General features: G+C 43.3%; 1 long non-coding RNA gene across 1 annotated transcript in view; it reads right to left on the bottom strand.

The window, feature by feature from the left end:
- Window positions 1-19,715, bottom strand: part of LOC138581195 (uncharacterized) — a 306,353-nt gene extending 286,638 nt beyond the window's left edge. Inside the window, exon 1 of the long non-coding RNA XR_011304467.1 lies at window positions 19,601-19,715. This is a non-coding gene — a long non-coding RNA (uncharacterized lncRNA). The remainder of the gene's footprint in view (window positions 1-19,600) is intronic.
- Window positions 19,716-26,540: the final 6,825 nt, after the last annotated feature.

The raw sequence follows: 26,540 nt of genomic DNA on the forward strand, positions 1-26,540 counted from the left end.
ACACTAGGTGTGGAAACAATTCAAAATACATGTTGAATTCTATCAGTGCCTTTGATTTCACATTGACGACAGGATCTCGTGGGAGACCCAACTAACTAAATGCAATCTAGTTTTAAGCAACCAGTGTGGGTGCCCTATAACATTTTACTAGATCCATTGATCGGTGTGCTACACTACCCACCTTGGAAATGCATATCACACACTAGCCAAGCCAGCAGCCAAACACAGGATTAAGTTATAGGGGGACACTCGTCCCAATTGACTTAGAGTAATGCAGAATACATTTCAAAGAGTTTATTAGCCATACCAAGAAGCAAATAAAGCATTGTTTTGTTTTAAAAGGGACACATTCGCAATGATCCTATTCTGGGTCAGACTATGGAGCACACCTGCACTGCAGGTATATACATTTGCCAAGGGGAATGTCTTGCGTGATTGTGGGGTCTCCTCCTGGCCAAGGGTAAGAATGATTAAAGGCATATCAATTAACATGTTACTGTGGGATAACACATAGGAAATGATTTCCTCTTGTATGAAGATGTTGAAAAGGTATTTTATAGCTGGTCTATTGCTGACATGCCGGTCAAATGTTGGGGAATCTATCTGTCCCAGAGTTATATAGTTTTGAAATCTATTGACCATTGGAAAAGACTTGACCATTTGCAACAAAATGCCTTTTACGTGAAATGTCCTCTATGAACTGTCCCCCGCAAAGTATTTACCCATTTTAGGAAATCCAATACAACAGAAAATTGTGTACACTGCAAAGGAATATGATATGATGCACTTATTATATTTTTAAACCTTTGTATGTTTGAGGAAAGGCTGCCTAGGTTCCCTTGCAGAAGCACAAGCCAGGATTATGTAACTTTTACAGTGGCAAAGTATGTGTTTTGAGCTTGGGGGACTGGGAACCATATTCAGGAATTTGTATAAATAACCTGGCCTTCATCCTTTCACTGTTCTTTCTTGAACATTCCCGCTACAAATACTGCTGGTATCGATGAACGTTTAAACAGTCATTGTTTCTGACTCTTGTAATTGTTAGGAATGGATTTATGAGAGATCACACAGCAGTCAATGCTAAGGTGATCCATAACTCCAAGAATGACTGAACTTCCCAAGAACCAAGAAGTAAACACGCCCAGGGGTTGCAACAGTTTACAGGAACATCCCACTAGTCAGATTCAAAATGGATACCAGTTGGCAGGAAGACCCAGATAGAATGGATCTCAGGCATATAACTGGAAACCCAGGTGGAATGGAGTGTGTGAAAGTGGGTAAGTGAGGCTGTGAAAACAAGGGAGAGACGGTTAATAATATGTCCCAGGTTATGGGCTAAACTCTCCTTCCTTCCTGGGATTTGGGAAGCTCCTATACCCCAGCACCTATCAAAAATGGCAGTTTGGCAGATGGCACAAGTCACAGGGCAGCAGCGAAATCTGCCGGCCTGACATGCTTCTGGTTCATCGAAGGAGGTTTGCCAACCATGGCAGAGCACAGGTACGGAGAGCTTCAGAGAAACAGAAAGGCAGGTTTTTGGCTAGAGGAAGTTGGTCACAACAGAAGAGGACACCATTTGTATATGGATCCCTGCTGTGAACACTCATATACATACTCATCTCATACAGGTACCAGAACTATGGAATCACAGTATTGGATCATGTTGGAGAATGAGGTTCTACTACTGGAATCAGTAGTGGCTGCTTATGACATGGACCAGGCAGAACAGATGCAAGATGTGTGGCCTGGTTGGTGGTATGTATGTCAGTAGTATTCACTGACAAACATTGATCTTCGTCAAGACAGGTTTAACTCTAATAATGAGTTACAGCAAGACCAGACCAAAGCAGGCTCTGTACTAAAATAATTCTGGCTGTGAATGTCATGAGGAGCCACCAGCACAAATAGGTCCAGAGTAGGGCCAAAGAATGGAGACAATTGTGGGGTGAAATATATCTCCTGAATGCCAGAAATAAAGAGGCCAGAGTAATTTGTAAATACCCGTTGACATTTAAGGCCAGCACAGAAATGGTGATGTCATTCATGAGGCCTATTGAACCAAATACAGGCCCAAATCTCAAAGGAAAGAAATTGGTGAGCTTATGGCCCTTGTTTAGGTAGTGTGTCATGCAGGTGGATGGGAAACAGAAAAAACTCTGTACTCCAATAATCAGACCAACTCAGGAAGAATGCAAAGTCTTTTTACTGTTTTATTATCAATTATCTAAAAGAGGGAGTTACAACAGACATCAACAGACGCCGTTCACCGTTCTCTCAAATAATTTAATAAAAAACACTACTTTTATAACAAAAACTCATCATTCGTGATGTCATACTATGTGGCAAATAAGAAAAACCTACCGGGGATTGTGGTTGGCTCAAGAGGGACATCCAAGTATACTTTCTATAGGGACTGGGATTGTGATTGGGTCCCTACAGTCAGGTGGATTTTTCATGCCCAGACCTAGTGCCAGTCATCATCATTGGTTATTAGAATCACGGTACTCCATTGGCTCTCAAACTATAAGGCCCTTCGTTATATGGCCCTCTGTTATTGGTTGGCACGATCATGCCCTTTTGGAGCATTCTGTTCACTTAGCGGCATGTGAGCTCAGACCCAGGTGCCGGGAGGTGGACATGACTTTACCTCCCCAATAAATTAGCCAATCATCTCTCATCAGCCATGCCTTCTCCAATGCAGAGTGTCTTTGAACTTGGCCTTGCAATGTATTCTCGTCTCTGGGAATATAAGGGAGTATGAGCACATGATTACCAAAGTTCTGGACTGCGTGATCAACTCTATTTCTATCCTTGGCTCCAATGACAGGAGACCCAGTCTTCAGCCCTTTACTTCATGGTCTGAACCTACTAAAATTGTGACACCGATGTCCAGCTTATATATAATGGCGGCTTCACCTGCAGTCTATTGAATACTTATTGTCAGCTTCTATGTTTGCTTGATCTACTTGCATTGCTGTATGTGTACAATTTTCAAAAGATTTGCATCTTCTACAGTGCTCTTCACAAGTGCAAGCTTTGTTTCGCACATGAAAGTTTACTCGATTCTTTACTTGATCACCAGCTTCTATGAGGTCCAGTCATTCTCTTCTCCAGCCAGTCTTCTCTGTGCGTCATGCTCATTTCTGTGACATCGCCAACTTCTCTTTCCCTCTTTTTCACATTCCTTCGGGGATCTCATCCAAGAGATTGTCATCTCTTTGTGGATACATGTGATAGGGTTTTCTTTGTAGATACCTTTTCTCAAAGACTCAACGTGGAATAGTCACAACTGTTGATGTCAAACATGGCACAATTTCAGGCTTCCAGCATTCAGATACTATGGAGGCAGGATTTCCTGCAGAGGCATTTGACTGCTCCTCTACAGTGGGCTTGAATCTCAAAAGTGTGAAGATATGCGGAATGCATTTCAGCAAGGTAAAGAAAGACATATTGCTGACAATGCTGTTTTACTCAATCCATGGAGAGCTGAACTTTTACTTAAAGAGACAACAGCATGTACAATATCTTTATGCATCATGAGACGGTGCTCCCCAAAATTGTAATTGAAACCAAGCTCCTCGCATTTACAAGAAATACAATTTTTCCCTCATCCTAATGACAGTATGCTAAGAGAAGTGCTCACTAGACTTTCAGAGTTTGAACATGGTTTTCCCATATAACTGCCCTATACACATGTATGATCCAGAAGTAATATTAATGGATTTTTCAACTGTGAGATTAAAGAAATACCTTACACATGGATATTATGCCCAGGTGCCTTATAAAATGTCATGTACAATGCATTGTGTGTGAGTTGAAAAGCTGTTGCTTGCATGAATTGCATGCAGCCGGTCCTGTTACCTGAGATTGAACTTAACCTCAAAGACCTTTTCTCCGCTGTCCCGGCGGTTGGAGGTCTGCTTGAAACCATCAATCAGGACCATTACATAAAAATATAGAATGCAATCTACTGCTTAGATTTAAACCACGGTGGGGACAGATAAGGCCAAGATTGTTCTTTCAGCAGAAGTGACCTTGAGGTCATAATCCCCATAAAATGTTCATTAGAGTTGCAATCAGGGCCAGCCCAGGCCTTGATGGGGGAGGCAAACATAAACATGAGTCAGCCCCTGGCTGATAACATGCTCAAGGGAAAATGAAACCGAAAGCAAATAAAGAAAACACTGTAGTTTAGTTAATGAAAAAAAACATTATTTCATAAAAAGGGCATCGTATATGCCACAATGGTCATTCCAGACTTTTACTAAAGGTGACAGTAGCCCCATTCTAACCATGATGTAGCAATTGTTGTGTGATAAATGTAACTAAAGTTATTAATGAAAATGTGATTTTGGCCGTCCATTGATTCCGAGAGATGTGTGAGGTAAAAGAAAATAATTAACAAGTGAACTATAAAGTGGCATATTTTTCAATGATGCGGCTCATGAATAAATGAAGAAAAAATGTATCTCTGCACAGGAAGGGCATGCTGATGTAAAATGTACTTCTTCAAAATATATTCATACATGTAATGATTTGAACAATTAGGGTACTTGTTGATTGATTTTTAGAGTTTTGAAAAATGCCAAGCCCACTTGTTAGTTTGAGATGACAAAGCGTTCTCCTCCCACAACTGTCCTAACTCACACCCCTCATCTCCTTTTCCTATTAGAACACAGGTGGGAGGTGGCTAGAGAAAACCGACTAATCCCGTTTGTGGGAATCATGACAAGTTTGTGATGTCGAGCGGTGTTGCTTCATACATTCATGCGCCAAAAAAGATTCAAATACCACACTGTATCAGAGGTATGCTATACTCTAATTTTTATTGGATAGTTTTTGTATGTATTGGCCTATGTGATGACATGTGTTTCAGCGTTTCCAACACCTTTCTCAAGTCAGGGCTTCTTCACAAGCAAAATGTAACAAGTGTGTTCCTCCCTTCTATTTCATATTCATAGAAGGTGTTTTATTTTGGAGGATTGTCCATTAAAAGTATTTTGTTACATTTGCAGAAGCATTGTAAATTACCAAGGAAATACATAGTGACCAGAAAAATATACATATGTTAATTCAAAGATGTATATTTTGAATCAATTGTGCCAAAGACAAAAATAATATTGAGAAATCATTGCCATTATTTGTACAGTCACAAAAATTGAGGATGGGTGAAGGGGAGGATGGTTAGGAAAGAAGAGCACACAACACAAATATACAGTTGAGAAAAATAAAACGACAAAAAAGAAACAGAAAAAACAATGAGTTTTCTTCCTTAACAGAGGACGCTTGGGTCCACGAGTTTGTACCGACTAAAAGGTTCCTCAATTGTTACGTTTGTGATGTCATTTGCCCTATAAGTAGACCAGTTTGCATTAGAACTGGGCTTTTTCGCTTTTTCTGGGAGGCAACCTGCTGCTGAAATCTTGCTAGAAACATCCAAGCAGAGAGGCCCCAAATCTTGCATTGGAGACAGGAACCAGGAGACATAGAAGCTCACTGGGACCTCTTGGAGGATTCAGAGGAGGCTAACCTTAACTGTCACCCTTGCTGTCCGAGAGGTGCCCTGCTGTTCCTTGATGTCCATTGCAAGGCATCTCCTTTAAGTAAATCTATCCCTAAAGCCATATATTTTATAGTCTCTGCAATATCAAGCATTGTTTTAGTTATTTCACCATAACAAAATATCCTGTTTGTCTGTGTAGATCCTTAGCATATTTAATTAAAGTAAATCAATCAATTCCATTAAATAAATCACAGGAGTGTTTTGTAGGCATTCAAAACCAAAACGCTCTTCCCAGTGTCTTTTGAGCCGGTATAGAAATAAAGATTTGTCAAAAGAATTAATCCCGAAACCCTTTTTCCACGTGAGTGTGCAGGGTGCAAAACAAAATTCCCCATTGATCCGCTTCATTTTAAATCAGAAGTGTGAAGCCTGGGATTTTCTTTGCATGTGTGGTAGAAACAAAAATGAAATTTCCCCTGTGTTCCCATTGCGCTCTGACCTAAACCACCAAGCCAAGCCTGTTCTTTTTAGGTGTGGCAAAACACATTTTCCCATTGCTTTTCTTTCCCTCATATTGCATCTGTGATCAGAATACCAAAAATATTTTCCCATTGTGTTCACACTCTCTGCCACTGGCCTTCAATTCAGAGGGGCCAAGCCTAATTAATGTTTAGAGGGTGGGGGTTGCTGGAAGAAAAGTATTATAACCAAATCAGCAATCACTGAGAGTTTTGAATGGTTCTTTTTCCTGTATTGGTGGTGCCTTTACAGAAGTCATTTTTGTTCTTGTGTTGCCACAGCACTGTGGCTGATGTTAGTCTATTTGTCAAATTTGGTTTAAATAAATTAATAAATGTATTCTTACAACACAACGGCCTAGTTCCTAGTCCATTGTTTTACCTGGTATTTGTTGAGTTTGGGTGTGAGACGGGTTGGAGGCCTTACCAAATAGAACCTGAATCAAAATCATAGTGAATTGTTGTGCCCCTCATTTATTGGGGGGAAAGGAACTCCCTGAGTTGAGTGTGACCACGTAATAAACCGCAACTCAATGCATGCCAGGAGTGGCCGCTGGTGACAGGAGTGGTGGGCGCAGGGAGGGAGGGATGGAAAATATTGACTATACATGCCAAAACCAGCCACAGAGGTAAATGAGGAGGAAGAAGTGCACACATGCTTACTCTTGTGACCTCTAAGTAAGTACACGTAGCATGCATCAGAATTTCCCAAGCCATGGAGCCAATTGCAGGACGGCCTCCAGGCGGACCTGACAGGAACAGCAATCTTTACATGTTTAAATGGTTTGTTATTCAAAATGATACACTTTTAAAAGATGTGCCTTCATGGTTTACCTATGGCATTGCTATATAGATGAAGTGTTATTAACTTGGAGGGACAAAGACTTATATGAAATGGCAGCAGAGTGTCAAAATGGGTAAAAACCACTGAACGGGTTATCACACATGTTCCTTTAGGAGAGGGGCACCTGCTATCTTTTTTTTGTATTTTTGCAAGGAACTTGGGGTTCGTCACCTTAAATTACCTGGCGGAACCACGACGTGGACCCCTTGCTCACTGTGCTCACAGAGGCACAGCTCCACCTCACTGATGACGCCCAACAAGGCTGAAACGCATGTCTGGGGTTGCTGTTGGTACTCTTGTTCAAAGGAGGTTTGCCTGGCATTACAGTGCTGGACTGCCCTTGTGGGCGGGACAAAGACTGATATGCAAATGGATATTCCTCCTTAGTGAAAAGTACAGTGAGCAAAAACTGATGGCTGCAGACTCTCAAAGTGGGTAAAAACCACTGAACAGGTTATCATGCCATGTACCTTCTAGAGAGGGGCGCCTGCTACCTTCTTTTTTTGTTATCAACTTGGTCAGGCTCTGCAGAAGAACTTCAGAATTATCTGTTTTATTGAACGATCATTTTTTTAAGATTACTTTCACCACAGAAATGTTAAGGTCTTCAATAATGTATTCAGAGTTAGAGATATGCAGAAAGCTGATTAGTCATCAGCTATATGTCAACGTGTATCACAAACTTCTCCTGAGATTTAGATGTTTAGCGAAGTGGATGGAATTTCATCAGAATCTAAGCCTAGCGGCGCTGTCGCTCCAGAGTGGATTGTCGTGCCTTTTCTGTTGCTGCCGCTCTTTTTTGGAATAAGCTCCTTCTTAATCATCGAGCAATTGATGATCACCTGCTCTTTCGTCTTTGTTTAAAGATGTTATTGTTTCAGCTGCTTTCTTGTCTCAAGCCCCCCCCCCTCTTCCCCCTTATCTGTTCTGGTTTAATGCCATGATTCCTCCCAGTGTACGCTGCGCTCTATACATACAATTTACATAACATAACTTAACAACTGACAGCTTTTCAAACGATCTTTACAGACAGTTTCCAATTTTGATGGAAAGACATTATTTCATAATGTTAGAAATGACAGCCAAGCCACTGGTAACAAACAATTTAAAAATAGGTTTATTAACGGAAAGTAAACTTACCACTTAAAAGTTTGAACACATTTAATTAAAAGAAACATTGATATTTGTTGGCGAATTATGTGTCTCCAGGGTGTCCAGGTGGTTACTTTTCATAGCTGACCATACTTAAAAGATCAGTTGTGTGAGCGCCACCATTCTTGTACACTGATCTCGTATTCAGATCCTTGGTTATTTAATGGTTTAATTGGATTTTTTTAAATGCAACAGATGTAAACATTTTGATTGTCCTGATAAAGATGGTAAAAGAGCATACTTTATGCAGCAGTTAATAGCCTGTGCAAACAGATATGTGATTTGTGACATCGCATGTCCATGTAACAAGCAACATTTTGGATCTACTACCAGGCCATTGGTGACACAAAGCCAGGAACACATGAGGGCCATTTAAAATATAAATCAGACCTACCGTGTATCAAACCATTTTTGGAAACAGCATGGAAGGAGTATAGCAAGTGTTCAGTTTTTTAGTATTAAATGTGTCATGGCAATGCAGAGAAGTGGGCATTTGCATAAACAGGAATACCGCCAGCAGTCTTGATCTCAGACAAGGAAGTGGTATGTTTCCTAGGTGATTAGCTTAGAATTGTGGTCACATATATGAGGGACTGCTGAAATGTTATGGGAGTCTCTACCTAATTTGGCATGATTTGTATTCATGAAATTGCTTTTTTTTTTATAAATGTGTTGCCACAATTAAATGAATTCTGTTGTGTAAAGCTGCCCACCATGAGCTATCACAACAATGTTGTGTACGATTTATTTTTGTCACTATGACATGAATTACTGTAAATAATTGGTTGCAGATTTTGATTCCCATGTTCAGTTTTAGGTTTCAATTGTTAAGTACATGTGAGAGATCTGCATTGCAGCCTAAATGCATAGTGTACATATATAAATCATGTATACTTAAATGTAGATGATGTTGTTAACTCATACACTTCATTGCATGGATAATATTTTTATACATATTAAGTGATATTTGCTACTGATTTAAATGTCACTTGAAATAACTTTCCAAAGCACTTGCCACTTTAAGCATTCATTATGGTTGGTGTTACATTCAGTGCATCTGAAGCATTCACTGTGCTTCAGTCTTGACAAAGAAGGGTGGACATTCGAAACGATCAGTGAAGCGTTAGCTCTGGGGGCTATTTTTGTATCAAACATGAATGAATAAAAGATCCGATTTTTAACTACAGTCGCTTTTGCTTTTCTTTCTGCACTTGGATATGGCTTTGCATTTTGACTAACTTTGTCTCTCTTATGGAACCCCGTTTATTATTCCAAAATAATTTGCTATTGACTTGTTTAATGTTTAGTTAATGCCCTGCCTGATGCGTGCTTTTTGGAATTTGTAGAAAGGGGTGCTGGTGGATAAGCGTCATTGTGGTTTAATGATTGTGGTGTTTGTAACGGTTGTATGGGTGTTTTATCAAAATTAATTTAGTTATGAATACATTTAGAAAAAACAATCACACAGATCCTTTGCATGTTTAAACATGAGATGTCCTGCAAAGTTCTGTGCCATTTATAGTTTGCAAGAACAGCAATTTGATTGTGTTTTGCAAGTAGTAAACACATTAATGTTCCAACAAATTAATCCCTGCAGGTGCCAGAACCCAGAAAGGTCTACTATTTTCCTCAAATGCATAATCAGATTGTTACACAAGATACAACCTGCCACTTTATACTATGTAGTGACTGAGTGACACATGCATTAGTCCAAACAACACATATGATAAAGACGAGACAATAAAGTCCAGCAATTCAGCTGTGTATTAAGACGTAAGGAACATCCCAGTGACTTACAGTGATAGGACAGGAGGACACACAAACCCACTACATGGCGTACACTTATCATACACATTGTGGAGCAACACTCAGAAGGCACATACCTAGGTGTTTATAAAGGTTAATTTTCTAAAATGTCATTTCTTGCTCATGCTCACACATTTTAATGTATTTTGCAAGTGCTAACTATACAAAAGGTCTGCCCAAGTATTCTTGCAGCTGCATGAACACAGGCATTTTATTTGTGTTATAAGAAGAGACACACTATCATGAGAATGGACACTAATGCCCAAAATATCAGCAGTAAGGATACCCTTGTTACATCACAGGGTGTTCCTAATGGCTCAGGCTACAATTCTTACACCCACCCATTTTATTGAGAGAAGTCAAAGTTGTATTACCCAAATGTGTTCCCCAAATTCTTGAGCATATTGGTGTACTACACATAATTCACTGTATACGTTTTTCTTAAATCACATGCCATATAAGAGAATGCATAAGCCTGCCATCCTCAGCTCACTGAGCCCAGGGCTGTAAAACAGTCAAGACAGGGACAAGACATATGCCTATGCTGGAGATTCACCTCGTCCCCACATGTTAGTTCTGTTGTGTGGTTGCTTGCTTCTGTGGTAGATTGTCAACCCCTCGCAGTGTTTTCATCTGTGCTTGGAAGAATGTGCAGAGGCTGTCATAGTTGTAATCATAGCGGGAGTAGTAGTAACAGCGGTAGTAGTAGTAGTCAACCATTCCAATAGCTCAAGAACTCTGACTCCTCACCAACACAACCTCTAATATCTCTGGTACCTCAGGGAAGCAAAGAGTCTGTGACTTTAGAAAGTGCCATAAGAGCCTCCTCCTCAAGAACATATTTGACCTTCTGGAGGGGAACTCACCTCTTGCCTCTGCAGCAGTCTGATGCAGAGCTGATGGCTTGGGCTTGTCCTTGCCTGTCATCGGATGGCCTTATACTCATCTGTCATAGTCTGAATGTGAGCGTTGCCATGTAGGACTAGGCTCTGCTATGCAGCAGCTCCCTTCCTTCGGAAACCTGCACTCGCTCTTCTTCTCCAATGCATTCTCCCTTCTTAGCTGTGGAGGGGTCCTCTTTCATTGCACTTGTTGTCTTTTATGTTACCAGGCTCTGTCCGGAGCACATCCTTGTAGATGTTGTAGGCTCTGCCTTGCTGCGACATTGACAGCCTTTGTTTGGGTTCCTCCATGCTACTTTCCAGGTTTTAGGAGGATCCTTTTTTCATTGAATTGTTGTCTCTGTAACACAGAGATTCATGACCTTGCACATCTCAAAGGCATTGTTGTTGCACTGAATGGAGTTTGTCAGGGCTCCTGCTAGTTCTTTTTCTGCACTAACCCTCTCACCATCTCTAGCACTTAACTTATCTGAATGTTACAAGGCTGTGAAGGTCAGCTCTTCTCCCCTGTCCTGCCCTCTCCTTATTGGTGGGGCTACAAAGTTGCTGCTCAATGTTGGCTTCTTATAGATTAACTATAAATAAGTAAATACATAAATACATATATCATTGAAATTGTGAAAGTGTTGCATTTTGCTACACTTTTTATTTGAAACCAACAAATTGTAAAGTGTTCTCACAGGTAAAGGGAAGCTTTGTGAAAGTTTGTGATTTGTCAGAGGTGCCGTGGACACACGAAATGACAAACACAAGTTTCATATTTCGCTACAGTGTGGTTGGCTTGCGTAACAGCAGCTTGCCCACAATATGTGGACAATTGTTTCATTGACTTACATTGCACCCAACGCTGGCAGGCAGATTTCTGATTTTATAGTATTTGATGCAATATGATTTGGAGTTTTTTTTAGAGACTATACAGGTTACGTGTCACACCAACTAAAACACCACGAGGGGCAGACTGCATTGAAAACAACCACTATTAATCTTGAAAGAAAAGAAATCCATGTAAGAGAAATCACTGACAAATACAAGTTTTCAAGGTTTTCCTGAAAATAGGAAAACGCCAATGGAAGAGCACTCGAGGTCAGAGGAACCGTGCATAGATACAATTCACATAATCTATCTTGAGTTGGCCCAATTTAAAGAAAGACCCCTTAAGCACAAAAGTAATCAGATATCCCAGTCTGCATCCTAATATATCTCAAGGTTTGTAACATTTTGTTATCATTGGGTAGATACCCAAGAGAGTGGGGAGTTATGGAATACTGAATGGTTCATACAGGAGGTGATGCAGACACTAAGGAATCCCCTAGGTCTTTGATGCATTAAGCAAATGCACACTGGATCACATCCAATCACTAACCTGGTTGAGACAATAGGCAGAGTCAGAGAAATAGGGGTGAGGGCCACTTACTTCCAGTAGAATTAGAGAAACATGCACATCCCATACATATAATTGCACAGGATTTATAAAGCACAAACCTAGCTTGGATGCCACAACGCCCTGTACATAAGGGTAGCACCAGGGGGTCCATGAAGTTGTGGAAATAGCAGAGAGCTTTGACATATCGTCGGAGCAGGGGAGTGTGGAAGCTCCAAGAGGGAGAATACGTGTTGAGTGAGGCAATTAGCAATTGTTTAAATCTTCTTTGAATATTTGGATTTTCAGGTTCTTCTTGAAGTGTTGATATGGAGTGGGGCAGGCTTATCCACACGAGTAACTTGTTAAACAGGCAGGGTACATAGCAGGAAACAGCCTGTTTCCTGTCTATTCCCTCTTGGACTTTTTGTTGTTTTCAGAATGGCTATATTGTGTCCTCTGATGATGCCCTGACCTCTGAAGAATGTGATGTTATTTTACAGGCAGTGTTGTTTTGGTTCTGACAGCTTTGTAGGTGATGCAGACTTGTATAATTACGAAAAAAAATAATCAGGATGAAAGATCCTACAAGCGATAGTGTGGTTCTGTATATGTATATTTATTTCAAGATGACAGAACATTATTGGTGATTTGACAATTACTTTACAGTTCTTTCGATAAGCACGAAAGTTTGAAACACAAACTGACAAGAGTGATTGTAAATAGTGGTAACAAAGGTAAATGTCGACCTCAGGGGTATTGAGGTCAAAACTCCACATGGAGGCACATTCCCAAGGCAGATGAGGTAGGAAGGACCTACTATTAAGGGAAGGTGCGCCTGAGACTGAAAAATGGTCCCAGGCGTAGTTCACACAAGGTGTACACAACAGTTTTTACAAAACATACACGAGAGGGGGATGGTACAGTTGTGTCACAGGGATCGACTCAGGTGTGTTTCGGCCAAAATAGGGCTTGATTGAAGCTTGTCTGTGTGCTGGCCTTCGTCAGGAGGGACACCAATTGCGGTGTTGTCCGTAGAATCTGTTGGTTAGAAGAAGCTGTAAGGATCTCAGAAGAAAATTGACTGATTCATGATAGTGCTTAATACTGCCTGAGTAATGCCGTAATGATACATCACGTGGTGCAGACTTGAACATAATGTGTGCCTTAAGGGGTATCCATTTCAGCTCCTTGAGGATGAGTGATCTTTCTGAGCCATGTGATTTGGCATGCTGCAGCATGCTGGATGGCTTTCAGAATTGCCAAGGTGCAGCTGTGACTTATGCAAGTAAGGCGATGCCACCATCTAGGTAGGCGATCACCATGCTCGGACAACTGTTCTGAAATGCAGGGCATAGATGAAAGGCTTGACTTTGCAGATGATGTAATTTGGTGGGATCTATTTGGCAATCTGTGTTCTGAAAGTGAGGTAACAGTCAATGATAAAGCCTGGAGATCTTACACTGGATGAGAGTTGAGTTATTGATCTGTCGACTTCAAGTTAGACAGACAATTCTGGACACATTTGGATTTACCAAGCTTGGTGAGTTTCCGAGGAGACTTAATTAAGCCTTTGTTGGGTTGAGCTTCAGGTAAGCGCATAACATCCAGCCTTGAATGTAGAACTGACAGTGTTTGAGTCAATGCATTTTGTTGATGCAATTGATATTAAGGTAAAGTTACATAATGGTGTATCTTGATGTCAGTGTTTTATCAGCAGCACTGATAACTGAATGAGTTGGTCTTTGCTGGAGTGATAAGCGAGAACAACTATGGGGAGTATTTTGTCTTTGTAGGTGGATTTGATCACTGTGACAGTTTAGTCAGGCTATCTAGAGTAACTCTCAGGAATTCAGTTTATCTTGATACATTGTGGATTGGTATGGGGGCATAGCTGTGGTGTGTTTGAAGCGGTCAATGTGTTGCCTTGTCTTGTCTATGTTGGGTGTGAAAAAGATGTCTATGAATTTAAGTATTGAATGTTCTCGCAGGGACTTTATTCAGCACTCCACAGCTTTGAAGACCACTCTGCACTTGTTCAATGCTTCTTTCAGTGTTATTGTCTAGTAATATTCTTTGGCTGGGGTTATGAGTGTCCTGTGTGTTGAATGTAGGGTTCTCGAGGTGATGAGGTCTCTTAGTTGATGGGATTTCCTCCAAAGCATTGTTTGTATGTTTATGGAGCACTGTTTGTTGATGGGTTCCTGAGTACACCAAGGTGTGAATGGATTATATTTCTTGTGTCAAGGTTTAAGTAGTGCATCATTGGTGGTGGTCTGCATTAGGGTGTAGTTGAGTGTGCTGCGGTTAGTTTTAAAATTCTTTGTGGGGTCATACACTGTGGCTAAAATGATGTTGTTTAGTTCCAGTATGTTCATGGGGAAGTTCTTGAACGAGCTGTGAGTTGTCTTTGTTGGTTTGGGTTAGCCACAATGGGGGAGTGGCATGTGGTGGAGAAGGATTATTATGGTTGCTTAGTCTTTCCACTCTTAAGGTACAGGGGAAGAGATACAATTGCTGGGTAGGTGCTGAACACCAGGCCAAGTGTGTTGCCTTTTTGTGAGCTGGTTCTGTGATGAGCTGCTCAGTGTCCATGGTTTCAAGCAGTTCTAGTAGTGTCTCCCTGGTGTTCTTTGTGGCATGGGTTCTCTGTGGGTTCTGGGTAGGTTCAGGTCTCAGAGGAAGATGCTAATTGTTATGCTGACAGATGCTGTTGTGATCAGGTCTGGGATTTAGTCAAGAAAGGCCTTGGTGATTTGGGGTGGTAGGTTGATTAAGAGGAGGTTTGATGTCTGTGTGTGGATAATTCAGAAGTGCCAAGTAAGAAATTATATGGATGCATGTGATATGATATGATAGGATATGATATGATATGGCATTTATAACACACCTATACACAAGTGTTTCAAGGTGCGACGGGGCAAAGGAGGGGAAACAGAGGGAAGAGAGAGACAGCGATCCTAGTAGGCCAGGTGACATTGAGATCACGCAAGTGTGGTGGAGGGGGGAAGGGGAAAAGTGCAAGGAGGTAGTGCAGAACATGGGATGAACAGTGAATTAATGAGGATAATAAATAGAATAAATAGCATAATAAGTGCAGCCAGCTGGTGGGAAGTGCAAAGGTAAGTGCTAGTAGGGACTTTAGGGATACAGAAACAGTCCCTGAGTGCAAGAGTTGCCAGGGGGGCAGCGCAGGTGTGCAACTGGCAGGGGAGGGGGACATGGGCCCGAGATCAGAGGGTAGCCAGGTAAACCAGTGCAGTTTCAGATTCGGCCAGGAGACCAGCAAGGGAGAGGGGGAGAGCAAGCAGAAGCAAAGAGGAAGGTCTTGAGGTGCTTTTGGAACCAGAGATGGTTCTCCTCAAGTTTCAAAGAGGCAGGGAGGCTGTTCCAGAGGGAGGCCCCAGCAGAGGAAAGAGATCTACCACCAACTAGCTGCTTGGAGAAGCGACTAACCCTGAGGGAGTTGGAGGCGGATGAGCGAAGTGCTTGAGAAGGAAGATATTTAGGGAGAGAGGGTTGAGGTATTGCAATCCCAGGCCCCAGAAGGCCTTGTGGACAATGCAGAGGGTTTTGAACTTAATTGTCACCGCCACTTGGAGCCAGTGCAGAAATTTCAGTCCTGGAGAGATGCAGTTCCTGGGCTTGAGGCCAAGGACACGTCTCGCAGTCCTGTTTTGGATGAGTTGTAGAGGGCGGAGAGTAGAGGCAAGCAGTTTTAGAAAGAGGCTGTTGCAGTAGTCCAGCCTAGAGAGAACCAGAGCTCTGGAGACAGTGAGCTTCTGGGGGGAAGGAGAGGAAAGGAAGAATACCTCTGAGTAGGTGCAGCTGATAGTGTGACTTCTTAGAGACATCAGAGATGTGAGGAGAGAAGGAAAGTGTGGAGTAGAAGATGACCCCAAGGTTTTTGGCCTCATAGGTGGGAGCAGGGAGAGGGCCAAGAGCGGCCAGCCAGAGAGAGACAGGGAAGGAGGGAGCAGGAGTGCTGATGAGGAGAATCTCTGCCTTGCTGGTGTTGAGGCAGAGATAATTGGCGGCACACCACTCCTGGTTGGCGGACAGACAGTCAGAGATGAGAGAAGGAGAAGAGGTGGCTGAGGGGAGCCTGAAAATAAGCTGAGTGCCATCTGCATAGCACTGAAAGGTGGGGCAGAGAGTGGCTATGCGGCGAGCAGGAAGTGCCAGGTATTGGTTGAACAGCCAGGGAGAGAGGTTAGACCCCTAGGTAACACCACAGGTAGAGAGATAGATGGAGGAGAGGAAGGACCCGAGTTGGACCTGGGAGGGTCGATCGGAGAAGAAGGAGGTCAGCCAGGCCAGGGCCTGATTGGTGATACCAAGGTTATCACGGAGACGCTTGAGCCGGATGACATGGTTGACCGTGTCGAAGACAGAAGAGAGATCAAGTAAGATGAGGACACAGGGTGTGTTGGAATTAAGGTTGGAGAGCAGGTCTTCACAGATGTTCAGGAGAGCAGTTTCCGTGCTTCAGGCATCTCTGAAGCGAGACTGATGGTCATGGAGACAGCCAACAGATTCTGAGTCAATATTACGCTGGGAGATGGCCAGGTTTTCTAGGAGTTTGCCCAGGAAAGGAGTGATGGAGATGGGACGATAGTTAGCCGGGCAGGAGGGGTCAGCAGAGGGTTTCTTAAGAAGTGGTAAGTGCTTCAGGGGAGAGGGGAAGACTCCAGTGGCAGAAATCAGTCAGAGCAGGAGCCAGGGTATCAATTTGGTCCTTGATGGTTTTGGAGGAACAGGGTTGAATCTGTTTTGATGAGACTTTCATAGATCGGACTTGTCTAGAAACCTCTTCAGGGGAGAACAGGGGAAAGGCAGAGAAACATGGAGGAGAGGTGGCCGAATAAGGGCCAGAGGAAGAACAGGGAATGGACAGAGGAGGAGGAGAGGAAGAGAGAGAGGACAGGATGTTCTAGGTTTTAGAGATGAAATGAGAAGCCAAGGCAGTGCAAAGGGCCTGGGAGGGGATAGGAGAGGTAGATACTGCAGCAGGATTGGCCAGCTCCTTGCAGATTTTAAAGAGTTTGGCCGAGTTGTTAGATGTCGCAGAGACACAGGCTTGGATGTGGGCTCACTTCTTGTGGGATGTGTGGTGTGTTCCAGTATGGTGCACATCCCTGAGGTTTTATTGATAACAGTGAGCCATCCACAACTCTTGCCTTCGCTATCCTTGTGTTCGATGTTGTAATCTGGATATGAGGAAATCCAGGATGTGTGTAGAAGTGGGGGTGTCTGGATTGTGTGTGGTGATAAGGTCATCAATGTTCACTTCAAGTAGTACTAAGGAACAATCAATGATGAGCATGAGGATACATGTTTGATTTAGAAGAGCAGTGTGGCTGGTGATGAGTGTGGCATGTATATGGCTCTGTGGGTTAGAAGTGTGAGGCAGCAGGTTGTGATTGGATGTGTATGGGTTTGAGTGGGGGTGTAAAGGGGTGTGTGGGAAGGGGTGAGTGAAGACTGATGGACATGCTACTAGCTTATTGCTTACTGGATGGATATAACAGGAGTTCACCCAACTTTCCAGGTCCTAACATGACCAAACATGAATGGCTCTTTCCTTTGTCTGCCCTTGCATTCGGATGACTGGAGACCAATGCCTGGTATCGAAGAGTTACGACTGGGAATAAAGCGTCAAGGGAAAGGAAAGCAATTACCAAACGATCAGCAGTGTTTAGTGGGTGGAAGGGTTGAGATCACGTGACTTAGATCCACTTGCACCAACTGATAAATTGCAAAGAGGCTAGCAGACATGGTGTGGCAGATAGAGCACCACAACAAGAGCCAAAATAGCAGTGACTAGCCGTTGGGCTGTGCAGCCATCAGGTGACAGAGATGCACTTGCATCAGGTACCAATTTCAAAAGTAAAGCGATTGGCAGGCAATTTACAAAGGGCAAGAAAGGAGAGGGGCAGATAAAGTGCCAACACGAGTGCCAAAACCTTAGTAGGTTGGTAGGGAACGTATTATGCAACATAGATCCACTGGCATAGGAGTGGCACCTAAAACCCAATCCATTTAGAAGTATCAGTAAGTGGACAAGGTGGACGTTAAACAGAAAATAACAATCTGTAGATACCCCACAATCCACCTTCAGCACAATAAATAAAAAAAGAAAACAGCCCAGTTGACCTTACTGCCCAGTCTTTAGAAAAAAATTATGGAATTATTGGAAATGGGTGAGCCCCTGAAGTGGCGGTTTCCAGTAACCAAACTGGGAGGATTTGATTTTTCACAGAAATGGAAGCATCTGAGTGAAGAACCCTGACCAGATTACAGAGATTAACTTGATCTGCTTACATTTGAATACTTTGGAACAGCTTTTGAGGCAGTAGAGATTTACTTTGCATTGAAAAGCGAGGGAAGATGTCTTATCTGTAAATATTGCATTTTATGCAAGTTTTTAGGGTCTCTGTCTCTGTCCAGAATCCGGTCGAGATCAGTAGTGAACCTTTTCCACCCCAATCCAGACATATGCAATTCTGCTCAGGTGGGCAAAGATCAGCAGTAAATGGTGTAGACATGTTACATCTAGGCTTTACCAAAACAAGGGGTTTATAAGATCAATTCCTTCCACAACAGTACATGTGGGCTTCACACAGGTATTCTGTCACCAGTGTAGTGATTAATGCTGTGATGGGGTTAGGAAACAGAGGAATAGTTTTTACCCTTTATTCATGGGAGTACTGAGCACAATAACAGCACCTGCGTATATCAATCGTAACGTGAACGCTATAGTTCCGCACTTCGAGCATGAGCTGTGGCTAAGGGAATGCCACATCTGTGACAGTGGTGCAGGGGTCTAGTGGGAGGGATGGGTGCGCTAGATGGAAGGATGCTCATAGGATATAATACGCTGTCTTTGGAAGATGGGCTGAGTGGGGAGGGTGCCATCCCTCCTGCTACCAAACACACCACCATTCCTGACCCCACCCTTTGTATCACACATGGGCAGTCTGTATGTGGTAGGAGAGTTGGATCAGGTTGGGTCCAATGGGGAAGTTGAGAAGGGAGTGTTGCACAAGTGATTGAAGGTAAAACCATTATTTATTTTCTGGTATATTTTCTTTTATTTGAAATGGCAGGGGTATGAGTTAGAAAGAGGGGGACAGCTGCAGTTAGTGGTCTGAAGATTGTACCACATTTGCTGGGTACGCTACAGTGCATATACATGTCGGTGTGTGTTACCCGACAAGGTTGTCTTTCAGGTTTAACAATTGTTTGAAAAATATAAGTCACAGGAATGGTTTGAAATCAGTTAATTGTGTTTTCGTAACAAATCAGAAATGTGAAACCAGCACGATGCACCATATAACATATAGCAGCATTGTGTTCTAATGACCCCAAAGGCCGAGAAACTTCAACGACGTGGTTATTAGAACACCCTAAAGGGTGTTTGACGTTCGTGATCCGTCAATCTGCGGGCTATACTAACTGGTATAGCCCGCAGATTGACTACAGCCCCCAATTAGTCTTGTAAGTGCTTACCTGTTGTGGCAGCGCTGCCGCCGCCCATAAAAGCATGCAAAGTTGCTGCGTTGGTCTCTGTGTAATTTCAGAATGGAAAGAGTTAACGTTCCGTTTCGTATTACATGTTGCAAGACCAAAGTGTGCCACGTAGCCTCGCCCACAGAAATGATGCCGGAAGAAACGGTTTCCGCTTTCCTTTATCAAGGAAAGTGTTTCAATGAGTTTAAACTAGCCGAGAAGGAGGAGCTTCATTTTTTTGCATACTAAGGAACGTGCAATGTATAATTTTTCACCACAATGAAGTCACAGGGAACCTTGCCCTCACCTCCTCACATTGTTTGTTCCACCGTAGTATGGGAAGGGTAATGGAAAACAAGCACATACAAATGTAAGTTGATAGCACGCTAAGTTAATGTGTGTGCAGAGGCACCTGGCAAAAGTGTTGCTGCTGTATTTAAGTGTAGAGTAAATGGAAGCTTGCGTTTCTGAAGTGAAAAAACACACACACACACACACCTGAAATTACCCTAATTAGAACACTGGGCAGGAATACCCACACCTGATTTCTCTTTAACGGCGTGCTCATCCCACCCGATCACTTCCACCACCCTATAATAATAAAAAAAAAAAACACAAAAAAAAACACAAAAAAGTGTATGTGGCTGCAACATTCATGAATCATTTTGCAGTTTTGTGTGCTTCAATTAAACATGTCTCATTTATTGCACTTTAATAAAAAAAGTGAGGGTGTTCTAAAAGCTTTATAGACCTGCGGCTCGGGCCGTACCGGGCGTTATGGTCCCTCATACCTTGTTTAGATTAACTCAGTCTTCAAAGTCCATAACGCTCGGTACAGCCCTTTCTGCAGGTCTATAAAGCTATATTATGATGGAAGGAAAGTGAGGGAGTAAAACAATAAGCAACACACCTGGCAGGGATATGATTGGATAACAATAGATTTGTATTTTTGTCAACCACACTGCATTAGTAACGAGGGGAGTTGTTAGGTCTGGAAAAGACCCGGGGCTAAGCTGATGTCGGAACTGTTGGGACTGGGGGCTAGCTAGTCTTTTGGCTGTAGCTCCCGAGATTCTATCCGGGGCTACAATCAAAAGATCAGGGGCTATAGCCCCATTAGCCCCCCCCCAGCAACGCCCGTGTTAGTAACTAAAATACACGTTTAAACGTCCTTTTAAAGCACGTATTAGATCATTACGGTCTTGAGAGCAGTAATGTTTTTTTTTTTCTCACAGAAGTCTGCTTTTTACTTTAAAAGTAGAGCGAGTCTTAATACGCATTGGCAACTGTCCGTTTGCTAAAACTATTATTTTTATGGTGTCTTAGGGGAGAGAAACACTAAAGCAAAGACACATTAGACTCCCTTCGATTCAATTTATGGCTCGTAGGCTTTTTGGCTCTGGACAGGTGACATTGCTGTTCTTTACGCCAGCCTTGAACACGTTAACATACTGGTGTGGGCGGATTTATGGCAGTATCCGCGTGTTAAATAATGGCTCGTAGTCAGGGCTGTGGGCTGCTTCTCTAACCTCATGTTGTATCAGAATGAAACACTGGCTCGTGCTTTGAATGTGTGAAGTCAGCAATGGGATTTGAGTGCCCCGCAACACACTTTTTGGAAACCAGGAAATGCTGATTGTCGGTTTTAGGGTGCAAGAGCTTCAGCGAGCCCCCTGTTGTATTTAGGGTTTGCATAAGGCATTTGTGCCTGTAAAACTGTTGGGACGTGCATTGACCAGGGACAAAAAGGTAAAGTGGAGTATGCACGAAAACCAGTACAAGAACTTGGGTATCACCTCAGGGAACAGAACTAAAAGAGCAGAGGAGTCGGATTGCAGCAGTGAACACACGATGGGACCTTAGGCTCCTTCTGTCCCAAGACTGCTGGTTGGTAAATGGATAGCACAGCATGAGAGAGAATGAAGCTAAAAAAGAACAAATTAAGGCGTGATTTCGGGTTTAGCATTATGAGTTTGGAAAAAAGACTATGGGCCTCAACACTTCCGGAAACAAGGGTGCCGGTAAGTTTACCAACACCCTTGTTTCTAGACTGCCATACTACGAGTTTGCCTGCTGGGGCAGTCACGCCCGGCAGGTCTGACCTTCTGCGTGCAGTGGCCAATGTAGGCAGACTTTTCATAGAAACACCAGGGCTTCCATCTCCTCACTTCCATAGAGTACTATGGGACTCTATGGGAATGGGGAGTTACAAAATCTGAAAATCTGGTGCCTGACTTCCCGCTCCGCCGGTACTTGTAATGTCCAGGTGGCACCGGGAAGTCAAGCGCTGGATTCAGTGTTATGGGGTTGGCAACATCCCGCCATTCGCACCAGCGGGTTACAGCCAACCTCGTAAGAAGGCCCTATGCTGTTCTGCTTAGGCAACCCCATCCTTGATGTACCCCATTGGTATCACAATCCTCAAATTCCTATTTTCTCTATTGCGTTACTCAATGGGAGTTCCCAATTAGGTTTTTTGTGAGGGGTAATTCCATCACTACACATAGTGGGGGCAGCAAATGTATGCTTCCTTTGCGCTGAGAACCGTTAAGGGGCAGACCGCATGGAAAGAAAACATCTTACGATCAGTTCATCCCTGTAGGTGAGTGCTCCTCAACATTCGAGATGTGTGCGATATGTAATATTGATCCCTCTATTGTGCAGCCACCCATTCATATTTGTCCTTTTAAAGTTACTCTTTCAATATACGTGATGAGACATACCCGCAATTGTCATCCAAGTATATATTTTGATAAAGCATCATCCTATGTGACAGGTTCAAGGTCATGACCCTGTCAGGGGGGAATTAGGGCCACTCCCAGAAGAGCAGTGAGGGAGTTGTGGGTGGCACTGACCTCTCACCTGAATGTGCTTTTGACATGTCTCCTGATACTACTGTCCCTTCCACATGCCCCAGATGCCCCCAGGTTCGGTGGCTTTACAAATATAAAAAATAATAAATAAATGCCTGTCAGCCTCTCTTCTGGCCTCTGGCTCTTACTGGAACCAGGGGAACTGAATTGAAAACAGGAATGGGATGGAAAGGGATTGGTCCTGTCAAACAGAGATGAGACACGTTGCACCTGACCTACCAAACCCAGACTGACCCCAAGTCAATGGTGGGGAACAAAAACGAATTGAGAATGAGAAGGTAACCTATAAGAGCGGGGGAGACATTGGAATCTTCCCCAAACCTGATAGGAAATTAAACTCACCAGAGCATGGAAACATCCACAAGGAAAGTGAGCAGGCTGAGCACATTGCCACAACCCTGCAAATAGAGATTATAAAAGGGGATATAAACCCCTTCTTAAATCCTTACAGGGAAAGTTATAATCACCAGAGGGATAGCTTAGTCGAAGAATAGCCAAGGGGAAGTTTGTGATCAGGCAAACCAATGGTCGCAGGGAGGTGTGCCAGAAGGGGGTAGGCTGGGCTATAAAAGCCCAGTCAGCACAGTGGAAATTGCAATGTGTTCTGTTGAAATCAGGTGCAGTGGTGATGGATCAGCAAAACAGGAAGAAGGGAGACAGTGGAGTGCAGTGCTGAGGAGACTTAGCCAGTGTTTTGTGAGCATGCAGGTTAGGTATTGCGTTTGAGAGAGAGTGGCACCAGTTTTGTGTAGTTTAGTGTAGGGCTGTGAGAAGAGAGTGAAAGATAGTGAGAGGGCACAGAGGTCTTAGACGGAGAAAGCAAGTAAATGAAAGTGCTAGAGCGAATGGTAGGAGGGTGAGGAGACAGTGCATGGTGGTAGTTGGCATATTGGGGAGGGCAGAGTGAAGCAGGAAAGAGAGGAATAGGGGAGAAGGGAAGGAGAGTGAGTGACATGTATAGAGAGAGTGGAGCAGAGATTTGGAGAGGTGTGAAAGCAGGTTGAGAAGAATGAAAGAGCAGAGCTAGAGAACGAGAACGAGAGAGGGGGAGTTTGGAGGCCTTGGATGGTGAAGTGCAGAGACAGGTATAACAGGGGAAATAGAATGTGGAGAAAGAGACAGTGTGACCATGAGGGGGAGAGACTGGTGGATGAACCCTGGTGAAATCAGTCTGCTGATCGAAGGTAGAGGATCATTTTGAAATTCCCCTATGGTGTTAGACAGAGAAGGCCAAAACCTTTAAGTTCCCTTCCCAGATTAGAAAAGACCTATGCAGTCAGGGTTACCATGCTTTAGAATATGTTTGGGATATTCCGGGGGCTAGGGCAGCCTGGGCTAGGGTAGATGATGCCCAGGGTAGGTTAAGAGAGCCATATGGATCAACAGTTTTAAGCATCATAGCATTTGCAGAACCACTGTTTAAAAGTTTAATAAAGCAATGTAAACGACTTTCTTTGTCTGAGAATGTTTGATGCCAGCTGTGACACATATGTGAAATAATGCAGAGAGTCATTTGATATTCATTGAAAACAAAAGACACCAGGGTAGTGGTTGAGTAGCTACAATCAACAACGCACATGCCCAAAGTGAGGACAGAGGGCATACCCAGGTCATCCTTCACATACCTCACTATTCTCGTTGTTTTCAGGCTGAATGGATCCATGACTTTAGCTATCATCTACCATCCCTCACTCCACCTCCGCAGCATGGACCCAGCCTACAAAGCATTTGACATTGACGGCAACCGAATCCAAACATCTTCTGCAGCCAAAACCCTGGGCATCTACCTAGATGCCACCGTTGACCTCTCTCACCAGGTCAACACCATTGCCTGCTCTGCTGTCTACACTGCAAAACTACTGAACGCCAGCAAGCCATTCCTCACCACAACCAACTGCTTCTCCATAGCTAGAGCCATCACTGGAGCCAAACTGGATTACTGTAATCTTCTCTTTGCAGGAACCTCTGAATGTAACTTGTGAAAGCTACAAACCACACAAAACAATGCCCTCCAAGCAGCCCTAGGTTTGTCCAAGTACGACCATGCCACAAAGGCTAGTAAAGATGCGACTGGCTCCCGATCCATGAACAGGTTAAATTCAAGATCCCATCCATCACACACAGTGCACCACGAACACTGCCCAGGCTTAGCTATTATGCCGGGTGGAGAAATACACCCCCTTCACCCTCTAAAATCCACACCCTCCAATTACAACCAAAGATTCAGTAACAATTGTGACAAGGCTGGACTTTATTTTATCAAAGTTCACCAGCATTGAGGGTGATGCCACTCCACACATTGATTTTAATTCATTCATAATTGACTAATAGATAGCCAGTGTTTGCTCTCGTTCCATTATCCTTCCCCATTTTACCTGTTTGCAAGCATGACCCGCTATCATTATATGACGGGATGTTATATTGCTCAATATAGGTCCTGAATCTGGGCAAGTTCAAATAACAGCAGCCAGTGGATAGTAATCACTCTCTTTTCAATCTCCAATTACAAAGTCAACAACTTTGTCCCATTGGTCAACTGATACAAAAACATAATCCATAAATGAGGAAACCGTGGGGCTGACAAACAAGTTCCTGGCCAGCTGGTCTTTGAAGAATCAGCCTTTGCAGGCTCTCAAGTTTAGACTATAAAGAAATCTTGCCACTTCAGTGGTCATCAGGTGGGATCTCTTTGGAACTGCAACCATCGCTGCCTTATTCCCCATGCTGAGTCTTGTTTCTCCCAAAGGTCAGCAAGGTCCTTCAGTGGTTCCAATTGCATGTTTAGGTCACCAGCTACTTCAATAAAGCCATTGTTACCGCCTCCCAAATGAGTGCTGGCTATGTCGTAAAGTGAGTTGACAGTAAACATGCCCTACTGACCTGATGGTCTGGCATATGTGTTGAAAGGCATCATTTGCGCACCTCCCAACATCTGCATTGTCAAAACCTGTAAATCTGCAGAAATACTAATATGTTCTACCACCTTCCCCTCCAGGGCAGAGTCCAGCCATATCACCAACCCACCACTAGGTCTACCTTTTGGCCTCTTAATAGCTGGCATGAAAAAAAGACCTATAACAGTGAAACAAGACAGGGCTCATCAGCCAAGTTTCCTGAAAAATGATTATTTGGTGCCTTCTTATAAATGCACACCAATCAGGGATCTCCAACAACCCACGCAAACCAGCCACATTCCACAATAACAAGTTATGACCAAAACCACCATACTCACTGGGACTTTCCCCATGAGGTCAATCAATGTCATCAAGGTTCTGTGCTTCCTGCCATGTGCCCAGGATCCTAGTGTGTACATTGCTTTCACCCTTCGCATTTACTACAGGGGGCTTTGGGAGGGGTCACTGAGTTGTCACGAACACCAGTATAGTCACTCACATACAGAAGGTGCAAGGGATACAAAAAAGTGGAACTAGCGGGACGCAGAGCTTGTTGAAAGGCCAAAACAGCGAAGCCCAACTCACATAAATGTTTGTCATTTCTATAAATTAACTCAGCTACCATAGGGGAGGCCAAAGAGACCAAAACCCAATTTGTTGGCCTATTTGGCAGCTCAAGGTATTCAATGTCCACAGATGTTATACAATGCAAACCAGGGATATATTGCAACAATCCAAGCAATCAAGAATGCTTCAGAAAAGGGCCGGCATGTATTGGGTTCCTCTCAACGATGTTGACATATTTAGAGCCAGACCACCATGGGTAGATCATAGCTGGACTCATCTGGCTGTGCTGTGTGACCCAACAGTTACTTGTTCCTACTCCCACCTCTGAGTTTGAGTTGGAACCAATTCCCAGTGGGAAAGTAGAAGTGCACTGTGAAGAAACAACTTTGGCTTGCAAGACATCCTGTGTACTGCCAGTAATGTATTGCTCCACAAAGGTACACATGGAAGATGGTTCGGTCTGTGTTGAAGTCAAATCTGTTTTCGGGAAGCTGGTGCCGAGGGGTTGCATCCATTTATCTAGGGGTCCATGTGTAGGGACCTGTCTCACAGAGCCACTGATAAAATACTTAGACATAGCAAGTTGCCAGTGAGATGGTAAAGAAA

The sequence above is a fragment of the Ambystoma mexicanum genome, chromosome 3p (assembly GCF_040938575.1).
Source record: "Ambystoma mexicanum isolate Mex_15411 chromosome 3p, UKY_AmexF1_1, whole genome shotgun sequence".
NCBI classification, from domain to species: domain Eukaryota; kingdom Metazoa; phylum Chordata; class Amphibia; order Caudata; family Ambystomatidae; genus Ambystoma; species Ambystoma mexicanum.